The 24,340-nt window shown below is 37.9% G+C and overlaps 1 pseudogene; it reads left to right on the plus strand.

The window, feature by feature from the left end:
- Nucleotides 1-4,706: 4,706 nt before the first annotated feature.
- LOC123234015 lies at nt 4,707-12,962 on the plus strand (annotated as a pseudogene).
- Nucleotides 12,963-24,340: the final 11,378 nt, after the last annotated feature.

The raw sequence follows: 24,340 nt of genomic DNA on the forward strand, positions 1-24,340 counted from the left end.
TGCCTCGGGGGCATAATAAAGTACTGAACCTGCTGGAATCAAGAAGACTTACTAAGTTCATGATGTGGAGAGAGAGAAAACATGAATCATGTAACCATGGAAAAATATTTTTTAATTATATTAAAAAAAAAACCCTAAGTTCAATTCTTGTTTCAGACACCAGCTATGTGACTCACCTAACCTTTGCTTGCTTCAGTTTGCTTAACTATAAAACAGAGAAAATAATAGCACCTACATCTCAAGGTTGTTGCAAGGATTAAATGAAATAATATTTGTAAAGTACTTAGCACAGTACTTGTTACACAGTAGGTGTTATATAAGTGGTAGCTAGCTAGAAGTCATAGTATTAAATGTCTGCACTTTCTATCTCTTCTGTCTAGGTTGTCTGACATAGATAGTAAACACTCAGAGGAATATGCAGACCCATTTTCTCCTTGCTTCCAACTGGTCAGAATGAAAGGAAATAGTCCTACTTTGCAGCAACAGGATTTGGATTTCTTAACTGAAAGGGTGATGAAATACTGGAACAAAAACAAGGGAACCTGTGAAATTTTCCCTGGGGAGCTTTACATCTGTTTAGGATGATTTAAGTTCAGAGATACCTCTCAAGACAGGTGGACAAAGCAGATGGCCTCATCAATTTAATTCAACAAATATTAAGTGCTTAGATACCCTATGTTTAGATAATATAAAGAGGGGGCTACACATACATACTTTAATGTATCCAAGATGGTTACTTCCTAAGTAATATAGATCAGAACTCAACCAAACCTTCCTGTCCTGTGTAATTCTTGTCCATGTCCTTCCATAAATCCTACATAAAGGATATGTGGAATATCCTAAGGGCCTTCTTCTATGCCTTTTCCCTTCAATTAAGTTCAGCCAATGTTAAAAAATATTCTTACTATCCTACTAACAACTCTAAGAAAGAAGGGCAAGGGCTAGGCAATTGGGGTTAAGTAACTTGCCCAGGGTCACATAGCTAGGAAGGATCTGAGGCCATATTTGAATCCAGGTCCTCCCAACTTCAGGAATGATCTACCCACTATGCTACCTAGCTGTCCCTTAGAGTTCAGCCAATATTGATTAAATATCTATTATATTCAAGGCGCTATGCTAGTTACCATGACAACAAAGATAGCATGTATGCAGATAAAGAAATGTAAATTGGAGAGACCCTGTGGTATAGTGGAAAGAGAATTAAAGCTGGGGTCTGAAGGTCCTGAGTTTGAATCCAGATTGACATTTATGACCATATAGAAGTCACTTAGCTTCTCTAACCCTCAGTTTCCTCATCTATAAAATAGGGATAATAATGGTACCTACCTCTCTTCATTTGTGAGGATCCAAAGGGATAATCCAATGTAAAATGTTTTACAAACTTTAAAGCTATACTCATATTAGTGATAATTTGAGGAAGAGAACATTAGGGGCAGCTAAATGGTACAGTGGATAGAGTGCCAGGCCTGGAAATCAGGAAGACTCATCTTCCTGAGTTCAAATATGGCCTCAGATACTTACTAGTTATGTGACCCTGGGCAAATCACTTAACCCTGTTTGCCTCAGTTTCCTCATCCATAAGAAGAACTAGAGAAGGAAATGGCAAACTACTCCAAGAAAACCCCAAATGGGGTCACAAAGAGTCAGACATGACTGAAATGACTAAATAAAAAACCATATACATGTAGTATAACATTTAAAACTGTCCAAATGTTTTGCTTCCCTCTCACTAGGTCACTGGCCCATTTCTTTTTTCTTATCATATATATCTTTTTGAAAAAGCAGTTATTTTCTTTTTAATTCTGAACTCGATTAAAAAAAACCAACAAATACAAACATTTCTGTGAACAAAAGGCAGGAATATATATGAAACCGTTTATCTCTGTTACATACGTACAACTTACTTTTTTAAACTATACTAAAATAAATTCAGCACATTAGTTTCAAAGATGTCCTGCTTCTTTATGTCTCTCTGAACTTCCTTCTAATTTCTTCCATGCTTTAAAAAAAAAAAAAACTTCAATAGCCCTCTTTTTTTTTAAACATTATTACCCCCTAACCTCCTACCCTTCTTGTGACAATAAACATACTTAAAAAAACAAAGTCATACACTAACCATGTCTGAAAATGAGTTGAATAGCATGCTTCATCATCAGTCCTCTGGAGTTATGGTTGGTCCCTGAATTTGTTAGAATTCTTAAGTCTCTTACAATTATTTTTTTTAAGAATGTTATAGTAATTGTATAAATTATTTTCCTTGCTTCACTCTATATCAGTTTAAATAAATCCTCCTGAATTCCATGTGAACTGGAATGACCTCCAGGAATTGATGCAGAGTGAAAGGAGCAGAACCAGGAGAACATTGTACACAGAGACTGACACACTGTGGTACAATCAAACATAACAGACTTCTCTACTAGCAGCAATGCAAGGATCCAGAGCAAGGCTGAGGGACTTATGAGAAAGAAAATTAGCCACATTCAGAGGAAGAACTGTGGGAGTAGAAACACAGAAGAAAAATAACTGCTTGAACACATGGGCAGATGGGGATATTATTGGGGATGTAGACACTAAATGATAACTCTAGTCCAACTATCAATAATATGGAATTAGGTCTTGATCAATGATACATGTAAAACCTAGTGGAATTGTGTGTCGGCTAAGGGGGGTCAGGGGAGTTTGAGGGAGAGGGAAAGAACATGAAGTATGTAACTATGGGAAAATATTCAAAATAAAAAATTTAAAAAACAAATAAATAGATCCTCCTAAATTTCTCTGAATTTATCCCATTCATAATTTCTTATAGTACAATAATAATCCATTATATTCTTGTGCCATAATTTTTTGAATCATATCCTAATTGATGGGCACTCCCTTAGATATTATTTACAATGTTGAGAAAAGGTCCATTTATTTTTTTAATTAAAAAAAGATTTTTAACCAAAATGCCTATTATATTTTGTGAAAAACTTTTTTCTGATGATTGCTGCAATCTGCTGATTTTTTATTATTTTATCATTGATATGGTCCACCATATTTATATTATTTATATCATTAAAGAAATTATATATTCCTACTATAAGTCCAACCTGGTCACAGTATATATATATATCTTTTTAATATTTTGGTAGTATATTGTGTAGCCTTTTTGATAATATTTTATTCAATATTTTTTAATATTAAAAATATTGGTCTATGACAATGATGGTGAATTTTTTAGACTGAGTGCCGAAACCACAATCCTCATACCACATGTGAGCTCCTGCCTTACTCCAGATGGGAAGAATTCCCATTCTGCTGGGCAGAGGGGTGGGTGATGTGAGAATGTCCTGGGGCACCCATGGAGAGAGGGAGGGGGAGCAAACCCCTCCTGCATGCTGCACACATGCCATAGGTTCTCCAATACTGGTCTATGGTTTTCTTCTGGTGCTTTGTCTTTTCTTGAGTTAGTAAACAATATATTTGTATCACAGGGGAAAAAAACTACTGTGATCTTTCTCTTTTTGTGAAGTGTTGCTCTACCTCTATTCTGTCATCTCAACTATCTATGAAGCCTATTTTGCCCACTGACTGTATGCTTAAGATTTCTGGGCCTTTCCATCTGTTCTGCAACCAAAATTAGTAAACACTTAACAAATGCATATTCTGTCATTCATTCATTACTTCCTTATTTTTTTCCTAATACACAATTTGATTTCCTAATTTTCCCCACTCCACCCTCAATTTGCCCAGCTAATAATATATCTGTTTAACTAGGTTTTTTAAATTTCTCAGTTCAGTGTTGTTCTCTCTCTCTTTTTATGCTTCTAGTTTTGTTAATCACTTCAATTTTCAGAATCTTTATTTTGGTGTTTATTTTTAAAATTTGTTTTCATAGGGATTTTTTTAGTTTCATGCCTAATTCATTGATTTGTTCTAATTTTCATTAATGAAAAAATGCTAATATTTGTGATTTTCAGAGATCATATCCCATGTTTTATGGGCATTTTGGTGTTGGAAAGATGATTTTTTAAAAAAATATAGAAATAGCTTAGGTTCATTGCAAATACTGCTTAGTATTTCAGTTATATTCCAGCTTGTTCCCATCTTTCTATTCCACTCCAAGTCCAGCTCATTGCTCATCTGCAGTTCCTGTTTAAATGTATCCTGTTTAAATGTATACTAATAGCCTCAGACAATGGCTGTGCATCCAGCTAGTTTTCTTAACCTGTACAATATACATTTTTAAAAATCAATTTGTACCAATGCAACTATCAACAATTTGGAAAAAGGTCTTGATCAATGGCACATGTTAAAACCAGTGGAAATGCATGTCAGATATGGCGGGGGGAGGTCGGGGGGTGAAGGGGAAAGTAAGAACATGAATCATGTAACCATGGATAACTTTTCTAAAAAATAAAAATTATTAAATAAAAAATTAAATAAAATTTTAAAAAATCAATTTGATTTTTCTTATTTGGATTACTATGCTGATCTCTTTTAAATAATACTAGATCTCATTCAGCATGTCCTTTCATGCTTAGACACAGCTACGAAATGTTAGAGGTTACATTTGAACCCAGGACCTCCAGTCTCTAGGCCTGGTGCTCTATCCACTGAGCTACCCAGCTGCCCCAGAATACCCTTCTATTCTGGGACTTTGTGTAAATAGCAGATTTTAATCACAAATTAGAGCACCTGTAGAAGATGGCCTTCTATGAGGAATAATGCCTCTTCCATTTGGATTCTGTGCAAAACATTCCATGACACCTGTGGTCAACCTTGATAAATATGCCTCCATGCTTTATGCCTTGCTACAGATAATCAAAACACTGTTAAACAGAGTTAACTCTATGGTTGTATCTATCAAGGAATTGTGTATGATCTTAATATATACATAGGAAACTCCTTTTTGAAGAATACTTGAAGGTCAAACATTGTTCCACCAAGTCATTTTTTTCCTATAAGCTCCTGACATTGATCTTCTGGCTATGAAAGATACAAAGTAAGTATACAATGTGGCCTCTTAACTAGAGGATAAGCTCCATGTCTTATCTAAACATGGTATCTCCAAAAGTAACTCATCTAGTGCAGACTTAAGTATTTGTGGAATATTGTCGAAGAAACTAACAATAAGTTAAAATAATGGTCCACAGTAGCACGGTATCATGTGCCAATTTAATGCAATAGACATTGTGCTCAAAGATGCACAGAATTAAAGTGGACCTTGAAAGCCAACTAGTTTAAGCTCTTAATGCTTTCTTGAAACCCCCGGTGTTTTAAGGGGAATATTGTCTTAGATGTGGAGAATACAAAGATGAAAAGTGATACCATTCCTTTCTTCAGGAAGTTTGCAATATAGTAGGCAATCAGACAGCTACAAAAATAAATGTAACACAAATGAATTACATCAGGAAATTGCAAAAGAAAGCTTAAATAGGCAAGCATGAGGGATTTGGGAGGAAAGGCTTGGGGAAGGCTTGATAGAGCAGGTGGTATCTAAGCTAGGCCTTGAAGGAAGAGAAGGATTTCCACAAGTGGAAATGGAATCTGTTCCCAGAACAAGGATTAACATTTGTAATATGCACAGGAGGCAGGAGAAGGAATCAATTTGGCCAGTCTAGAATGTATGAAGTAGAGTAGCATGAAATAAAAACTGAAAAGATAAATTGAAGTAATCCCATCGAGAAAATAGAAAAAGGAGTTTGTATTTTATCCTATATTTAATAGGGAACCACTCAAGGTTTGTGAGCAGTGAAGTGATGTGATCAGAATTATACATGAGGAGAACTGGTCTCTGAAAAAAAAATATTCGATAGGAGGACACTAGAGGCAAGGACATGTGAAGGGTTAAATTGGGGGGGAGGGGAGGGATAGGAATTTGAATAAAAGCCAGTGCACAGTTTATTAAACGCAAAACACTTAGTTTATTATTAGGAAAATATGGATAGGAAATAGGAAGGAGGAAAGTGAAAACAATCTTATAATAATAGCCTATAACTATGTCCCAGATCCCAATCCTAACTAAATTCCTCTAAAAAATCCTAAATCTGTCTGCCTCAGAGGGCAGTATCTTCTGGTAGGCCGAAGCCCTTGTCTCTTCTCCTCCTCTCACTATTTAATCATATAACCACTATCTATCTATCTTATCTACCCAAGTTATTAATAATCAATAAGGCTATTAAAGCCTTACTCTCACTTCTCTGTCTCCAACCAGAGAGAGTGCTAGCAGCACAACCTCTCCCCAGAAGGCCCAGAGACAAAAAGACCTTTTCAATGGTCTGCAACTAACTAACCAAGACTGACCACACCCTTTTAACTGTCACTAGCGGACAAACTGCACAGCAGGGGGGTCTCTTACTGAAAAATATTATTGTTCCTTTTCCTCTTAAATATAAAAAAGGAGACATTAATAAAAACTCTTAATAGACACCAGTTAAGATACTATCAACCTAGCAGTGCCAGATCTTAAACTGTACTATAAAGTAGTGATCATCAAAACAGTAAAGTACTAGCTAAGAGACAAAAGGATCAGTGGAATAGCCCAGTGATGGCCAAACTACAGCCTGTGGGCCAGATGCAGCCCCCTGAAATGTTCTATCTAATGTCAGCCACGTGACATTATTCTTAATCTGACAAATACAATGAGCAGGATACAATACAATGAAACTTCCAAAGAGTTGCCTTAGAAACAGACTGACAGATTAGGATTTCCTTTCCTTTGGCCCCCTTTTTAAAAAGTTTGCCCATCACTGGACTAGGGGTAAATGACCTCAGGAAGCTAGTGTTTGATAAACCCAGCTTTTGGGATAAGAACTCACTATTTGACAAAAACTGCTGGGAAAAATGGAAAATGGTATGAGAGAAATTAAGTTTAGATCAACATCTTACACCCTACAAGATAAATTCAAAATGAGTAAATGATTAAATACAAAGAAATCATAAATAAATTAGGTGCTATAGAATAGTATACCTGTCAGATCTATGGGAAAGGAAGAAATTTAAGACCAAACAAGAGATAGAGAACATTGCAAAAAGTAAAATGAATGACTTTGATTATATCAAATTAAAAAGGTTTTGTTCATACAAAACCAATGCAACCAAAATTAGAAGGAAAGCAAAAAACTGGGAGAACATTTTTATAACAAAACTCTTTGAGAAAGGTTTAATTTCCCAAATATATAAGGAACTAAGTCAAATTTACAAAAAAACAAGCCATTCTCCAATCGGCAGATGGTCATGGGATATGAATAGACAGTTTTCAAAGGATGAAATCAAAACTATCAATAAGCACATGAAAAAGTGTTCTAAATCCCTCCTGATTAGAGAAATACAAATTAAAACAACTCTGAGGTACCACCTCACACTATGTAATTAGAATCGGTTACCCTAAAACCTATGATTCCCAGCACCCCTCTCTCCTTCTTACGTTATGTGCTGACGTAGGGAGGTTATAAGTTTGATGTAGACCTGGGGCCTTGCACCCTCTTCTTCCTGTAATTGCATTGGCTGCCAGCAGTTTTTTTAGACAAGCAGAAGAATTTAGTCATGTGGCCTTATTTTGTTAAATAATTACCTTTTTATTCCTTTACTTCTAGTGAGTATTAATAAACTTTATAAAATATAACACTCGGAATATTGGACATTAATTTAAATCCTACATTTTTGGCAACCACTATGGAAAAAGAATCTTTAATTTTCTTTTAAGAAAGCTTTTGAGTAAAGACTAGGGAGTAGATAAATTCTGAAAAACTTCATTTCGCTCCTGCCGTGGTCCCACCCCCCAACTGCTACTGCTGTTAACTGCTGCCACTCTTGCTCCTGTTGCTTCTACTTCTCTCACTAACTGCCTAGGGGTTCCTTGCCAACCCTGCTCCTATTCCTGCTCCTGCTCCTGCTGCTGCAATCAGCCTCCTAAAGGCTTTTACCTGAGAAGATGCTTCCACCCTCTTAACTCCCCTGCCCATGTGGGTCTTAAGTGTATAGTAGCTTAGGGCTAAGAGAGCCTTTAAGACTAGCAACAGCCTAACAGTGCAGCATTGACTGCCTACCCCATTTACCTCCCAGGTTGGTTTTAAATTGACCCTGGGGGTTTTCACACTCCTGGTTGAGAAGGTGGAAACTAAGGGTTTTAGCTCACATGGAGGTCTCCCATGCCACCCTCTAGACCAGGGGTCGGCAATGTATGGCTCTTGAGCCATATCTGGCACCTCTTCCTGACCAGCCAGTCTGGGCAGAGCCCCAGGATGTGTCCCAGGGGGCCCTTCAGTCCCTGCCCCATATTCCAGTGCCTTCTTCCCCCATCCTCCTCCTTCCACAGGTGTTTATGGCTCTCACAGCCAAAAAGGTTGCCTACTGTTGCTCTAGACCCTAAAACCAGCGCAGCAGGGGGCAGCTAGTAGCTCAGTGGATTGAAAACCAGGTGTGTGTGTGTGTGTGTGTGTGTGTGTGTGTGTGTGTGTGTGTAGCAACAATTAGCTTCTAACCCTCCTGACTCCTTTCACTTGGGGGTTGAGCTACCATCTCACAGCTCAGAATCCTGGAGTATTGGAGGAAGTTAATAATTTCATCTCAGTTTTTTTTTGTTATTAGATGGTATTAATTATTGTTCTAAATTGAGAAAGTTTAGTCTTATCTTACTCCTAGAAGTTTGCTCTCTCTTTAAGACCTTTCCTAAACCCCCATGTGGGTCTCAAGAATGGTAGCTGCTTAAATCCTTTTTGCTCTCCCAGACCAGCTCAGCAGAATTTTTACCTTCACTGTGCCTAAAATAAAAAGCTTTTGTTTTCCTTCACTTACTTAGCCTCAAGCTAAAGCCTTTCTGCTGCCCTTCATTGAAAGGCTGATTGGGGTGTGTCTCCATCTACTAGTCTTGTGAGGTCTTTACTCCTAGCCAGTACATAACTAGGCTAGTGCCACCTACCAAAAGGAAGTAGATTTGGAACCAATTTAATAAGAATTGCAAGCATGGCCCAGTTTCCTGCCTATCTCAAATAGCTCCCATCCCAGGAGAGCATTACAGAGTTTGAATAGCTGAAAGTTTTGGAGTGTCTTTTCTTACTACTGTTCCTGGGTGCACTTGTCCTTGCAATTAGCTTGAGTAATCCTGAGATTTGGGGGGAGATTCATTTCCCTATATCCCCTTGCCATTTTGGCTTTCCCAGTCTCTGCAACACATCCAATATAGGGTTCATCCACACTATGCCCACTGTGGGTATAGGGAACCCCAGAGGTGTTACCAAAGGAATCTAGATGGATGATGATACTGGGGAGGGTAAAGAACCTTAAAGAGTCTGGAGGTGAATTTTTAGCTTTTCAGAGTCCATTGCTAACTGTTTTAGTTTATTCCCCTCCAAATAGTGAAGAAGTCTCTGTAACACACCTATTGGAATTGAAGAAAAGGACTCTTGAATTCAGTGCCTGTATCCTGTCACATATATTGTATTTGTCGATCATTTGCTCTAAGATTTAATTTTGGTTTTTTTAACTTCACATATTAATCTAATCTAATATAGTCTGTTACACTGTGTCACTTTCTATTACTGTGTTTTGGCCATTAGCTATATGTGCTATTACATTGTCTTTTTTTGTACCTCCCCCTATGACTGAACTGGAGAAAATATTATTGTAAAAGTCCATAAACAACTTGCACAAACCCTTTTCTATGGCAAAACCACATGTCCTATGGATGCTGGGTTTGTCACCAGATCCACTGAGGTCCCTTGTTGCCTAAAGGTCCTTTTGTTCCTTTTTGTCTTTGTTAATTATCACATAGATGATGATGAATGGTCTCCATCAAACTGGTTACAACATGTATACAACCTTTGGAGAATTTAATGACCCCAAAATTTAAATTGATTTTAAGAGGTCTTCAGAAGTGATTTTTCAGGATATCTAGGAGCACCACTACCTCTGACTGATCATTTGTCTATCTTTGAGTTGTTTATAATAAAAGCTAAGGGTCCATTTAGTAGTTGAAGTGCAGTGCAATAGCACTATTGTATTCTCCACCTCTACATTTACTAAAAATGTAATGGATGAGACATCAGAAGTGATTTTCATTATTGTAGTCCTCACCTCCACATTGCAATGGATGGGTCATATAAAGACTTGCCTTTTACAGTTATTACAGTCTCATACCAGAGGAAGGAGGTTTCCCAAGGAGCTTGGTTACCCCGTGAGGGGTTATAATCTCAATTTTCCCAGGGGACTTTGTAACCACTAGATGGGTTGGGGTTTTTTTTGTTTTTTGTTTTTTTTTATATTTGTAACTCTTCAGCTTACTCTACCCTTCCAGATTCTTGGTAACATATTAGACCCAAAAGGTTTTCATCAGCAGTAAAGAAGTTTGTTGTTTTTTTTTTTTCTGGACCCCTCTGCCACATTTTGGAATGATGGCTATAATAGACTTTGTTAAAAATATCTCAGCCAAGGTTGAAAGATTGGCTAGATCTGGAAACTTGTGACAAGTATCCATGAGCTTCAAAGGTTGTTTTTTTTTTTTTTAAATTTCACACAGCAACTCATGTAAATCCTATATGATAGCAAGTTTGTTTGCTATTGTCATTAAATGGGCTCTTGTGATTTGGGGGACTTTGGTACAACATTACCTGTTATACTACTGTTTTATAAAGCTATTACCTGATATAAAATTATGTACACTCACACTGTGGATCATGGCCAAGATAAAAAGGAAATGAATATCATTTTTGGGTGAGAAACCTTTGTATTGTGCCTCTCCTTGGGCAAACACAGTGTGTCACCGATTGTGAACTATATACTTTTGATTTATTTTATTTTATTATTGTTTTTCCTTGTATATGCAATAGAGTATTTTAGTTTTATTTTTTTTGTACTTAAAGCACATTTTTACCAGTATTAATTACCAGTATTAATAGTTTTTTGATTTTGCACTAATATAAGTTTACAATATCCATTAGCTCTAATATTGATGCATACCCAAAAGTTTTAGACCAGTGATGGGCAAACTTTTTAAAGAGGGGGCCAAAAGAAAGGAAATGCTCATCTGTCAGTCTGTTTCTAAGGCAACTCTTTGGAAGTTTCATTGTATTGTATCCTATTCATTGTATTCATCAGATTAGGAATAATGTTGCATGGCCAGATAGAACATTTCAGGGGGCCTCATCTGGCCTGAGGGCTGTAGTTTGCCCATCACTCCTTTAGACTATGGAAACCTGCCATTGAATGTTAAATATTATGGAACTTTAATTAACGATTGTGTCTGATTCCAGGAGAAGGGATCACAAAAGAGCCATTATACAGTGTCCAGAAGCACAAGGTCAAGGAGACCAACCAATCCTAGTAGGATTGATGAGAATCTGTACCAAGACAGAGGACTTGTTTTGGGGTTTGAGGAAGTGGCTGTTTGACATCAGACACAGGATTTCCCCGTGCCAGGTTCAGACAAAGTTCCTTGACTTAGTTATAATTCTGGCTCCCTTATCCCTGAGAGTGACGATAAAATCAGACCAGGGAATGATATTTTCCATTTACTGCAAAAATCTTGTCCCTTTTTCTGTCTCTCATAAGTGTGCCGATTTTCTGTAGTCCTGGCTACTGATTGAGTAAATGCATATTGCTGCAATGGTCCTACAGGCATGTGGGACATAAATCACTGTTATGGGCTTATTCTTGCTTGCTCAGAATTTTTATATACTATTAATTTTTTTCCTTTTCTTCTATTTGTTTTATTTATGTTTTTGACTTTCTTTTAAACAATTGATTCACATGCCTTATAACTCAGCCATGTATCTCAGGGTGATCTATATGTTAGTCAACACCCTCCTCAGGAGGAATTGTATAATTGTCATATAATTTTAGATTTATACACATTTTTCTTGTTTGAGAGTAATTTTAGGATAAGAAACTTGCTATCTTCCTGAATCCTGAAAGTGGATTGTTTGGAGAAGGCACTATGGAGATGCCTGCAGAACCTCACACTGCACCAAAAGATCCAGAATGAACTTTGGGATGTAGTAAAATTGAACTGTGGGGGGTTGAACACATTTATTTTGAATGTACACTCTTATACCAGAGGGGTCTGCTCCCTAATTGGCTTTTTGTCAATGTACCTAGCAATCATTGGTTTTGTTATCTTTCTTTTTTATTTCCCTCTTATCCCCAAACTATTGTAGTTTCCTCTTAGAAAGTGCAATATTGTATGCACCTTTAGTTAGAAGATCTTTAGAGGTATAGTTTATAGTTTAAATAGTTATGTTTAAATGACAGTTATGTTTAAATTATCCTTTGGGGAGACTAATCTCCCAAAGAATCACAGGGGGGATTGTATAATTAGAATCTGTTACCCTAAAAACTATGATTCCGGATTGATCGATTGTCTTCTATGCATGTGTCTTCTACTCTCTCTCTCTCTCTCTCTCTCTCTCTCTCTCTCTCTCTCTCTCTCTCTCTCTCTCTCTCTCTCTCACTCTCTCTCACTCTCTCTTTCTCTGCAGTCACACCCTACTCCGAAGCAAACCCCATTACGGTCTTCCCCAGCAAGTGGGCCCAGCCTGCTCAGCATGAGGAGGAGACCCCCGTGCGCCTCCGCTTCTCCCGCCTCTCCAAACATGCCACTGCCCCCTCTAAGGGGTCGGCCCAGGCTGCTGGCTATGACTTCTACAGTGCCTATGATTATACAATACCAGCCATGGAGAAAGCCCTTGTGAAAACACATTCAGATTTCTCTTCCTCTTGGCTGTTATGGCCAAGTTGCTCCATGTGCTGGCTTGGCTACAAAATACTTCATAGATGTAGGAGCTGGTGTCATAGATGAAGATTACAGAGGAAATGTTGGTATAGTGCTATTTAATTTTGGCAAAGAAAACTTTGAAGTAAAAAAGGGTGACCAGATTGCACAGCTAATTTGTGAATGGGTTTTTTATCCAGAACTTGAAGAAGTCCAAGGTTTAGATGACCCTAAACGTGGATCAGGAGGTTTTGGTTCTACTGATCAAAACTAAAATTATATAAGAGTAGATGTAGCAACTTCCCCCCTAAAATAGCCAATAAAATTAATTTCTGCTGTTAAAAACAAAACAAAAAACTATGATTCCCAGTACCCCACTTTCCTACTCACGTTATGTATTGATGTAGAGATGTTATAAATTTAGTCTAGCCCTGCCTCTCGCTCTCTTCTTCCTGTAATTAGTGGCTGCCAGTGGTTTTTTTAAACAGGCAGGAGAATTTAGTCATGTGGCCTTATTTTGTTAGATAATTACCTTTTTGTTCCTTTACTTCTAGTGATTATTAATAAACTTTATAAAATATAACTCTAGGAGTATTGGACATTAATTTAAATCCTACAACACCTAGCAGACTGGCCAATATGGCAGCAAAGGAAAGTGATAAATATTGGAGGGGATGTAGCAAAATTTGGACACTAATACACTGCTGGTGGAGTTGTGAATTGGTTCAACCATTCTGGAGGACAATTTGGAACAAAAGGCTTTAAAAGAATGCCTGCCCTCTGACCCAGCCATATCACTGCTGGGTTTGTACCCCAAAGAAATAATAAGGAAAAAGACTCGTACAAAAATATTTATAGCTGCATGCTTTGTGATGGCAAAAAAATTGGAAAATGAGGGGGTATCCATCGATTTGGGAATGACTGAATAAATTGTGGTATATGATGGTGATGCAATACTATTGTGCTATAAGGAATGATGAACTGGAAGAATTCCATGTGAACTGGAAAGACCTCTAGGAATCGATGCAAAGTGAAAGGAGCAGAACCAGAACATTGTACACAGAGATAGACACATTGTGATACAATTGAATGTAATGGACTTCTCTATTAGCAGCAATGCAATGACCCAGGACAATTCAGAGGAACTTATGAGAAAGAACACTATCCACATCCAGAGAAAGAACTGTGGGAGTAGAAATGCAGAAGAAAAACATATGATTGATCATGTAGTTCAACAGGGATATGATTGATCATATAGTTCAATAGGGATATGATTTGGGTTTTGATGTTAAAGGGTCATTCTACTGCAACTATGAATACCATAGAAATAGGTTTTGAACAGTGATATGTGTATAACTCAGTGGAACTGCTTGTCAGCTTCAGGAGAAGGGGAAGGAAAGAGTGGGGATGGGAGGAGATCATGAATCATGGAACCATGGAAAAATATTCTAAATTTTAAAAAAATTTTTAATTAAAAAAAAGAGACTATTGAAGTAGTAGTACAGGGACTTGTAATGAATGAGAGCTGAACTGGGGTAGTAGCAATGAGAATAAGAAAAGAAGGACCACTTTGTGATCCTGAGCAAGTCACTTAAACCTAATTGCCTATCCCTTATTGCTCTTCTGCCTTGAATAGATACTTAGTATTGATTTTAAGACAGAAGGTAAGGGAGAAAGAAAAAAAGAAAGAGCCAGATGGGAAAGATTTCAGGAGTATATTCAGTAGGTCTGGCAATTGATTGGGTGTGGAGGTTCAGGGAGAGGGAAATGTTAACAATGACTCTGTGGTTTCAAGCCTGGATGACTCAGAGAATGATACTGCCATCAAGAGAAACTAAAACATTGAGAGAAAGGGTGCATTTTAGATGGGTGCCCAAAACTATTTCAGACAGGTTGAAGTGAGGTTGTTGTTGTTCATTTGTTTTCAGTTGTGTCTGACTCTTCATGACCCCATTTGTGGTTTTCTTGGCAGAGATATTGAGATGGTTTGCCATTCCTTTTCCAACTCACTTGATAGATGAAGAAACTAAGGCAAACATGATTGAATGACTTGCCCAAGATAACACAACTAGTAAGTATCTGAGGGCAGATTTGAATTCAGGAAGATGAGTATTAAGTACAAAGCTGAAATTTTGAGTGAGACCAGAGCTCACAGGAAAGATCAGCACAGAATATGTAGATTTAGAAGTCAACTGGATAAAGTCATAATTTAAGTCATAGGAGGAGGTGAGATCTCCATGGAAGAAAGTGTTTAGAGAGAAAAAGAAACAGTTTGATAAGAGAGCCCCAGAGAATACTACAATTCAGGTTAAGGAGTAAGAAGATGAAATAGCAAGGAAAAGATTAAAAAGGAGGAGAACCTAGAGAGAATTGTCAGAAACTCCAAGGGATAAGCATTTCAAGAAGAATAGGTAGGGGTAGCTGGGTGGCTCCAGTAGATTGAGAGCCAGGCTTAGAGATGGGAGGTCCTAGGTTCAAATCTGGCCTCAGACACTTCCTAGCTGGATGACTCTGGGCAAGTCACTTAACCCCCATTGCCTAGCCCTTACTGTTTTTCTGCCTTAGAACCAATACATAGTATTATCAATATGTAGAGTTTTAAAAATAAATAATAAAAATTTTAAGATTTTTTTTTAAAAAGTGAGTTTCCAAGATACATAAAGAATTAGTTCAAAGATATAAGGACAATGATTGAGAAGAGACTATTGGATTTGGTGATTAAAATCTGGACTATTTGGAATATCTCCCTAGTTCTTCTCATGTTGTTCCTCCTATTAAAGTTTGAGCTACTTGGGTGCAGAGACGGCTTTTGCCTTTCTTTGTATATCTATATTACAGTGCTGGCACATAGTAACCACAATGTTTGTTGACCAACTAACTGGCTGATGACCTTGGAGAGAGAGTTTCAGTAATGATGAGTCTAGAAGTCAGGCGGCAAGGAATTAAAGAGTGAGTGGGTAGTAGAGTTGTAAGGTTTGTTTTGTTTTTAACCATATCTGATTTCATCACCTCGAGGAACTCCTGCTAACAAGGCAGTCTGGCAACTGTTCTACAACATAAAGCCTTAGAGAAGCCAAGATGGCAGAGAAGGTACACAAATCCACCTGATTTCTACCAAATTACCTTCAAAAAGCTGTGATGTAATGCCTTAAAACAAATTCTGGAGCGGCATAACTCATAAAAAGACAAAGCGAAGTAATTTTTCAGTCCAATACAACTTAGAAGGCTGGCACAAGGGATCTAGTGCACCTAGTACACTGAGATGGAGGTGGAGCATGGCTTGCCAGGGCAGGCCTTACTTTGGCAATGGACCTTGGGCACAACTGAAGCAGCAGCCAAGGCTTCCAGAGCTCTCAGTCACAGATGGTAACTGCTCAGAAGATTACAGGTGTCCCTTTGCTGGCCTTGGGCACAAGACTCTTGTCACATTGCCCATATGCAGAGCCAGCTCACTGTGCTAGGGCATAGTTGCAGGGCAAGGAGGAGAACTAGTACATACCATGGGAGAATAGGGGACCCTGATCACAGCTGCAAAGGGTAAAAGACTGCTTAGGGTTGCTCACAGACCAGAACACAGTCTGAGACAGTTTTAAACACACCTCTCCTTTATTATAAATAAAATTAATCTGGAAGCTTACTACTGTATTTCTAAAGGTAGAGAAAAAAAATAGAGAGAGAGAAAAAGTATATATATATATTCTCTCTGTCTCTCTCTCTCTCTCTCTCTCTATATATATATATATATATAAATAACTCTTACCTTCTGTCTTGGAATCAAACTGTGTATTGGTTCCAAGGCAGAAGAGTGGTTAAGGCTAGGCAATGGGGTTAAGTGACTTGCCCGGGGTCACACAGCTGGGAAGTGTCTGAGACTAAATTTAAACCTAGGAACTCCTGTTTCTAGGCCTGGCTCTCAATCCACTGAGCTACCCAGCTGCCATATATATATATATATATATATATATATATATATATATATATATACTTTTTGAAGACTCAAACTCAGAAGACAACAAAGTCAATACTACTGCTTCCAAAACCTCTAAGAAAAATATTAACTGCTTTCAATTCCAAAAAAGAGGAGCTCAAAAAGGATTTTTAAAATCATATATATATATGGAGAGAGACAGAGAGACAGAGGGGTCTCAGTCTTTGTAACTTTAAGGATTGATCTGATTCTCCATTCAGGCATCTCAGGCTGCTGATTGCCAGAGATTGCCAAATACAATAAAGGAGCAAAGTGCCAGCACAGGGAAGCAGAAGCAGAAGTAAAAAATTTCCCTCTCCTTCCCACACTCACTCCTTCCTCTCTGTCAACATTGCACTGGTTCTGGCATATTAACTCTCAGGACAGTCATGCTGACGGGGAACCTAGGTATTCACCATCAGGCATACCACATGACTTTGTGACTCCCATGTTCCACCACTAGGGTGCATGCAATCCAAGTCCCCTAAATATTTTATTTCACACACCTACATCATACCTCCTTGAAAGAACTGATAGCAGAAGATTCCCAGTGTCAGCTCCGAAGGCAGCTGCACAAAGACTATGAAGCTTGGTACAGTGTTCCCTTTACCACAATTAAAGAGCCCAATTTTAGCAGTTTTTAAACTAAAAGAAAAAAATAGCAAACAAAACAAAAAAGAAACCTCAACATAGAAAATTATTTTGGTGACATAATAGAATCAAACTCAGAAGACAACAAAGTCAATACTACTGCATCCAAAGCCTCTAAGAAAAATATTAATTCCTCTCAAACCCAAAAAAAGAAGCTCAAAAAGGATTTTTAAAATCAAATAAGAGAGGCAGAAGAAAAATTGGAAAAATTAATGAGAGTGATACAGGAAAGTCATGGGGGGAAAGAGTCAACAGCTTAGTAAAGGAGGCACACAAAAAAATACTGAAGAAATTAATATCTTAAAAAACAGAATAGGCCAGTTGGTAAAAAAAAAAAAAAAAAAAAAAAAAAAAAAAGGCCCAATAATCTGATGAAGAGAAAAACTACTTAAAAAGCAGAATTGGCCAAGTGGAAAAAGATATACAAAAATACTGAAGAGAAAAACTTAAAAAACAGAATTAGGGGGCAGCTGGGTAGCTCAGTAGATTGAGATTCAGGCCTAGAGACGGGAGGTCCTAGGTTCAAATCTGGCCTCAGACACTTCCCAGCTGTGTGACCCTGGGCAAGTCACTTGACCCCCATTGTCCACCCTTACCACTCTTCCACCTAGGAGCCAATACACAGAAGTTATGGGTTTAAAAAAAAAAAGAAAAAAATTAACCCTATGAAAAAAAGAGGTACAGGGGGTAGCTGGTAGCTCAGTGGATTGAGTGTCAGGCCTAGAGACGGGAGGTCCTAGGTTCAAATCTGGCCTCAGACACTTCTCAGCCATGTGACCCTGGGCAAGACACTTGGTCCCCATTGCCTACCCTTACCACTCTTCTACCTTGGAGCCAATTGGCTCCAAGACAGAAGGTAAGGGTTTTAAAAAAATTTTTTTTAAAAAAAGAGGTATAAAAATTGAGAAAAAGATCTCTTTACAAAGTAGAATTGGCCAAATGGAAAAGGAGGTACAAAAGCTCACTCAAGAAAATCATGCCCTTGTCCTTTGATCTAGTAACACCATTATTAGATTTATATCCCAAAAAGATAAAAAAAAAAAGTGGTAAAGGTTCTTTTTGTACAAAAACATTTATAGCTACATTTTTGTGGTGTCAAAATACTATTGTACTATAAGGAATGATGAACTGCTTGATTTCTATATGATCTGGAAAGACCTACATGAACTGAAATGGAGTGAAATAAGCAGAACCAGGAGAACATTATACATAGTAATTGAAACATTGTGGGATGATCAAATGTAATTGACTTTCCTACTAAAAGCAATGCAATGATCCAGGACAACTCTGAGTGACTCATGAGAAAGAAGAGAAAGAATTGTGGAAATAGAAATTCAGAAGAAACATATGATTTATCATTTATTTATATGGGTATGTGATTTGGGGGTTTGATTTTAAAAGATTACTCTATTGCAAAAATAAATAATATAGAAATGGGTTTTTAATGATAATACATGTATAACCCAGTGAAATTGCTTGTCATTTCTGGGAGGGGGAAAAGGAAGAGGAGAGGGAGACAACAAGAATCATGTAACCATGGAAAAATTAAAAAAGAAATCATGACTTAAAAATTAGAATTGGGCAAGTGGAAGCTGATGACTCCATGAGACATCAAGAAACCATCTAACAAAGCTAAAAGAATGAAAAAAGAGAAGAAAATGTGAAATATCTCTAGGAAAAATAACTGACCTGGAAAATCAGTCCAAGAGATATAATCTAAGAATTATTGAACTACCTGAAAGCCATGATAACAAAAAAAAAAGTGCTTAGACATCACATTTCAAAAAATTATCAGGGAAAGTTGCCCTGATATTCTAAAACCTGAGGACAAAAGAGAAATTGGAAGAAGCCATTGATCACTTCCTGAAAGAGATCTCAAAAGGATAACTCCCAGAATATTATAGTCAAATTCCAGAACTCCCTGGAAAAGGAGGAAATATTGCAAGCAGTCAAAAAGAAACAATTCAAATATCATGGAGCCACAGTCATTTTACTCTCAAATACAAGACTCAACAGAATGCAGATGAAAACATAGTATTTTTCAGTTTATGTTTTGGGGTTTTGGTTTTATAAAATGGAATATGGAGATATATTTTGCACAATAATACATATATAACCCAGATCAAATTGCCTACCAGCATTGGGAGGGGGAAAGGTGAGGGAGGGAGATAAGTTTGATCATATAACTTTAGGAAAACTTGTGTGGAAATTTGTTATTACATGGAATTGGTAAAAACAAAATTTTTAATCACTCAAATACAAGACCCAAGAGAATCACAAAAAGGTAAATAACGAGGAGAAACAAATGACATTCAGTAAGGTTAAACTATATACATCCCTTCATGGGGAGATGATTCTTGTAACTCCAAAGAAATTTGTCATTATTAGGGCAGTTAGAAGGAGTATACATAGAGAGAGGGCACCAACCCCTTTATCTTACAGATGAGGAAAATGAGGTCTGGAAAGTTGCTTTGCCTATGTCACATGAGTATTAAGTGGCAGTCAGGACTCAGATTTAGTTCCTATGACTCCCCACACATCTTATCATCTAGTATTCTTTCCACTGCACAATACTACCTCAAAATCTGATTCTGTTGCCTTATCCTAGCATGGAGGTGACCCCTATGTTGTCAAAGCCAATGGAAGCAGAACAAAAATTCTATCAGGTTCTACTATTAAAGTTAAAATTACCTTGATACTGATTTGGGAGTAAGAATATGTTTATTGAATAATATATCAAATTTATTGGTTAGGTTGCCATCACAGCTGATAAAGTGATATAGGTCTCAATGGTTCTCTTGTGACCAGGGATGACTCAAGGTGGGTCAGGCAGTCTAATAAATAGATTTTTAGGAGCTTATTATTCAGCCCCTTGAATTCAATATTGTGTTTTGGGTTCCAAGAAAAGTGGTAAGAGATAGGCAATGAGGGTTAAGTGACTTGCCCAGGGTCACACAGCTAGGAAGTATCTGAGGCCAGATTAATGTTCAGTTTTAATAAATATGTTGATTCCATGTTTTATTAAGTACAAAGATAAGCTAGAAGACTTGTGAAGGACAACCAGGGCAGTGAAGAGACTCAAACCCAGGCCATATGGGGATAGATTGAACATCCCAAGGCATTTTTAATTGGTGACAGCTAATTGAGAGGTGGTCCATCCCTCCCAATGTCTACTTTATGGGGAACACATAAACAATGAAATAATCCTTCTCTCCTATTCCCAAGGGCAGAGAAAATGCAAAATGCAGCAAACTGGATATCTCTGATCTAGACCCCAGACACAGGAATACATAGTAATTCTCCCTAATATGTAGGAATTAATACAGCATATGAAAAATAAATTCTCACACTACCAAACCAAAAAGACTTTGAGTGCATGCCTGGTGATGGGCTGATCTGAAGACCAGCCTATCCAGAGCTGGAGAGGTTAGTCACCAGATAATGATTGCCTGCTGCAATCCATAAAATCCATATATCTACTAAAGTATGTGTAAGTTGCAATTTGCAACAGTGGAGGCTATTTCTACATCCAAGAAATCATAGGTCCTTGAATTCCTAAAGGAATGGAATTGGTGACAGGGAATTTGATTCTCTTCCTGATTCTTTGTCACCATTTTTGCTGAGCAACCTGGAAGAAGTTCCTATACCATTTTATACCTCAGTGTCCCCATTCACAAAATAGAGCTAATAATGCCAACCCTTCCCAATGGGAGGAAGGATAGGAGATAATCCTCCTCAAGGTGTATTGAGTTCTTCAGAGGAAAAATGCTATTCGAATGCAAATAATTTATTATGATTACTGATTGCACCACACCTTTTACATGTCTGGTCCAATTACAGTATCAAGTATAGTGATTGCAATCTGTCTGACAGGATTTGCAATAGGAGCCTAAGAGAAAACAGATAAGCTCTCTAGGAATAGGTAAATATGATGGTGGTAGAGTCTATTGTGGTCACTTCTCTTTACAGGAATCTCTCAGCAACCTCCCCACTGAACCATACCCTGCTCCTATCACTGTGGGCTAGCATCATGTAGTTTTACCTACAGGTAAAGACTGATTGCTGCATTCAACTGAGGCACCATTTTAGAAAATGAACTTCTGATTCTTCTTCCAGGAAGGGGGTAGGGGTAAAGGGAGAGATGATAAAGATGATGATGATGATGACAATGATGATGATGATGTTGGAGACAATGAGAGGCTGCTTTTAGTGAGACCAGGAGAACTTTTTTTCAGATGGATGATAATAATGATGATTATAATAATAGCTGGCATTTATATAGTGCCTACTATGTGCTAGGCACTATGCTAAGCACTTTATAAATATTATCTTATTTGATTCTCATAACAATCCAACAACCCTGGGAGGTGAGTGCTATTATTATTCTCATTTTACAGTTGAGGAAACTGAAGCAAACAGATTAAGTGATTTGTCCAAGATCACATAACCAGTCAGTGTCTGAGGTTAGATTTGAAACCAGGTCTTCCTGACTCCAGGCTCAGGACTCTATACATTGTGCCACTTAGCTATTACTAAAAAGACCTCCAGAGGAAAGTGAACAAGTATTTATTAAGTGTTCCTTTTAGTCCTCTCTCAGTGATTTTGTGGTGAGCATGCATGTAATATACAGTCAGTAAAGGCCCTGTACAATCCAAAATCTTCATAGTATGCAAGCACTTTGTGGTAGGAAAACACAATGTCTATCAGTTGGGAAATGGCTGATCAATTTATGGCATATGAATTATCATATCCTAAGAAGTGAGTAAGAGTAACTCGTGTCAATTCATGCAGAGCAACAAAAGCAAAGTCAGTAAACTGATACCCATAATGCTCATAATAATGGAAAGAGAAATGGAAAAAGAACACTAAATTCAGATGAAATGTGCTGACCAAAACTGGCTCCTGAGGAGGAATCCCAGAATTTTTACTTTGGCAGAGATCTCAAAGGCCATCGAGTCTAATTCATACCAAAACAATAATCCCTTCTCTACCATGTACATCAGGGGTATGCAACCTTTTTGGCTGTGAGAGCCATAAACGCCTCATTTTTTAAAATGTAATTTCATGAGAGCCGTACAATATGTTTAACACTGAATACAAGTAAATATGTGCATTTTATGTAAGAACAACACTTTTAAAGTACAATAAGTCTCTGAACTATTTTTAATAACGTTATTATGTGCTAACCAATGATGAATAAAGTACTTCTTATGATTAATGTGACTTCTGGTGCTGCATGGTTTTGCTGATGGATTTGTAGTCTGGTTGATTTGTGGTAAGGTTAAGCTTCATGCAGGCATTGAGACTTCCATCTGTTAAACATGATCTTAGGTTGGTCTTAATGTTCGTTAGATGTGAGAAAGACTGCTCACATGAATATGTAGAGCCAAACATTGTCAGTACAGCAATACTCACACGCTGCAGTGTGTAGTATGTGACAGGAAGGGCGTTCCAAGTTTTGACAATCAGATGATCCGTGGGTTGAAGATTTTTCATTTCTCCCCACTTGTGATTGCTCGCCAACTCTGCTTGCTGTCGTGCAAGTCTTTCCAAATATTCATTCAGTGACTTGAACTTATTCACCCACATGTCTGAGGCCTTCAGGTCAGCAGCTTGAAGCTCAAAATCTCTGACAGAGACACCAGGGATGTAAGTAAGGTCAGCACTGTCCACTGCACACTCGTGTGGATGGGTTATGAATTTAAAAAGACTAGTGCACTCACGAAATTCTCCAAAGCGCACTTTGAATGACTGCAGGAGATTAGATGTGAAGCCTGCTAGCTGCTGAAGGTCAAGATGTTGAACAGGGTCACTTGTTGTGCATGCATCTTTAAACTCTCCCAGTTTTTCAAAGTGTAGTAAACGACCTGTTTCAATGTCAATGATGAAGAGTTCTAGCTTATTTCCAAATGCAAACACTGCTTGTTGAAGGGTCAAGACTGTATTTCCAACACCTTGCATTTTCACACTAAGCTGGTTCAGATGTTGAGTTATGTCTACAAGATAGTAGAACTTCAGGAGTCACTCAGTGTTGGCTAACTCAGGATGCTTGACATTTTTCATTTCAAGAAAAGTCCGGATTTCGCTCAGACAAGCTGCCAAATGGTTGAGCACATTCCCTCTTGACAACCAACGCACATTGCTGTGCAGAAGCAGACCAGGATAATTATTCCCAACTTCTTCCAGCAGTGTTTTAAACTGGCGATCATTTAAAGCTCGGGTAACAATAAAATTGACCACCTGAATAACCAGCAACATCACCTCACCAAGCTGCTCGCCACACATCTGAGCACAAAGTGCCTCCTGATGTAGGATGCAGTGAAAACTTAGGATGGGTCTCTTTTCATGTTCACGAAGAAGCGCTACGAATTCTCTGTTTTTCCCCATTATGCACGGAGCGCCATCAGCACACACTGAAATAAGTTTATCAATCAGGAGATTTTTTTCAGTAGCGAGCTCAGTGAAAGACTTGAATAAATCCTTCCCTTTTGTTGTCCCTTTCAAAGGCAAAACAGCAAGACTTTCCTGACATAGTGTGTCACCGACAACATACCTTGCAATCACGCTGAACTGGGATAAATGGCTTATGTCTGTTGACTCATCCACAGTGAGAGAAAAGAATAGTGCTGCATTTATGTCCTTCAGTTGTGTCCTCAATTTGATTTGCCATCATTATCATATGATTGTGAACAGTTTTTGCCGACAGAGGCATGCCTTTTATTCGTTTGATTATCTTGTCTTTATCTGAAAAGTCATCAAAAAGTTCATTGGCAACATCAAGCATGAATGTTTTGGCATACTCCCCATCTGTGAATGGCTTTCTGTTTCTCACAATTGCTAAAGTAGCAGCAAAGCTAGCCGAATTCCAGTCACCTTGTTGGGTCCAAACACGGAGTTGCTGCTGACTAGCTTGCACTCTGCACAGCAACTCTTCACATGCTTTCTTCCTGCTGTCCCCTGCAGGATATTTCGATGCAAATGTAGCATGGCGTAGGTCAAAGTGTCGCTTTATATTTGACCGTTTCATTGATGAA

Source organism: Gracilinanus agilis, chromosome 2 (assembly GCF_016433145.1).
Source record: "Gracilinanus agilis isolate LMUSP501 chromosome 2, AgileGrace, whole genome shotgun sequence".
Classification (NCBI taxonomy): Eukaryota; Metazoa; Chordata; class Mammalia; order Didelphimorphia; family Didelphidae; genus Gracilinanus; species Gracilinanus agilis.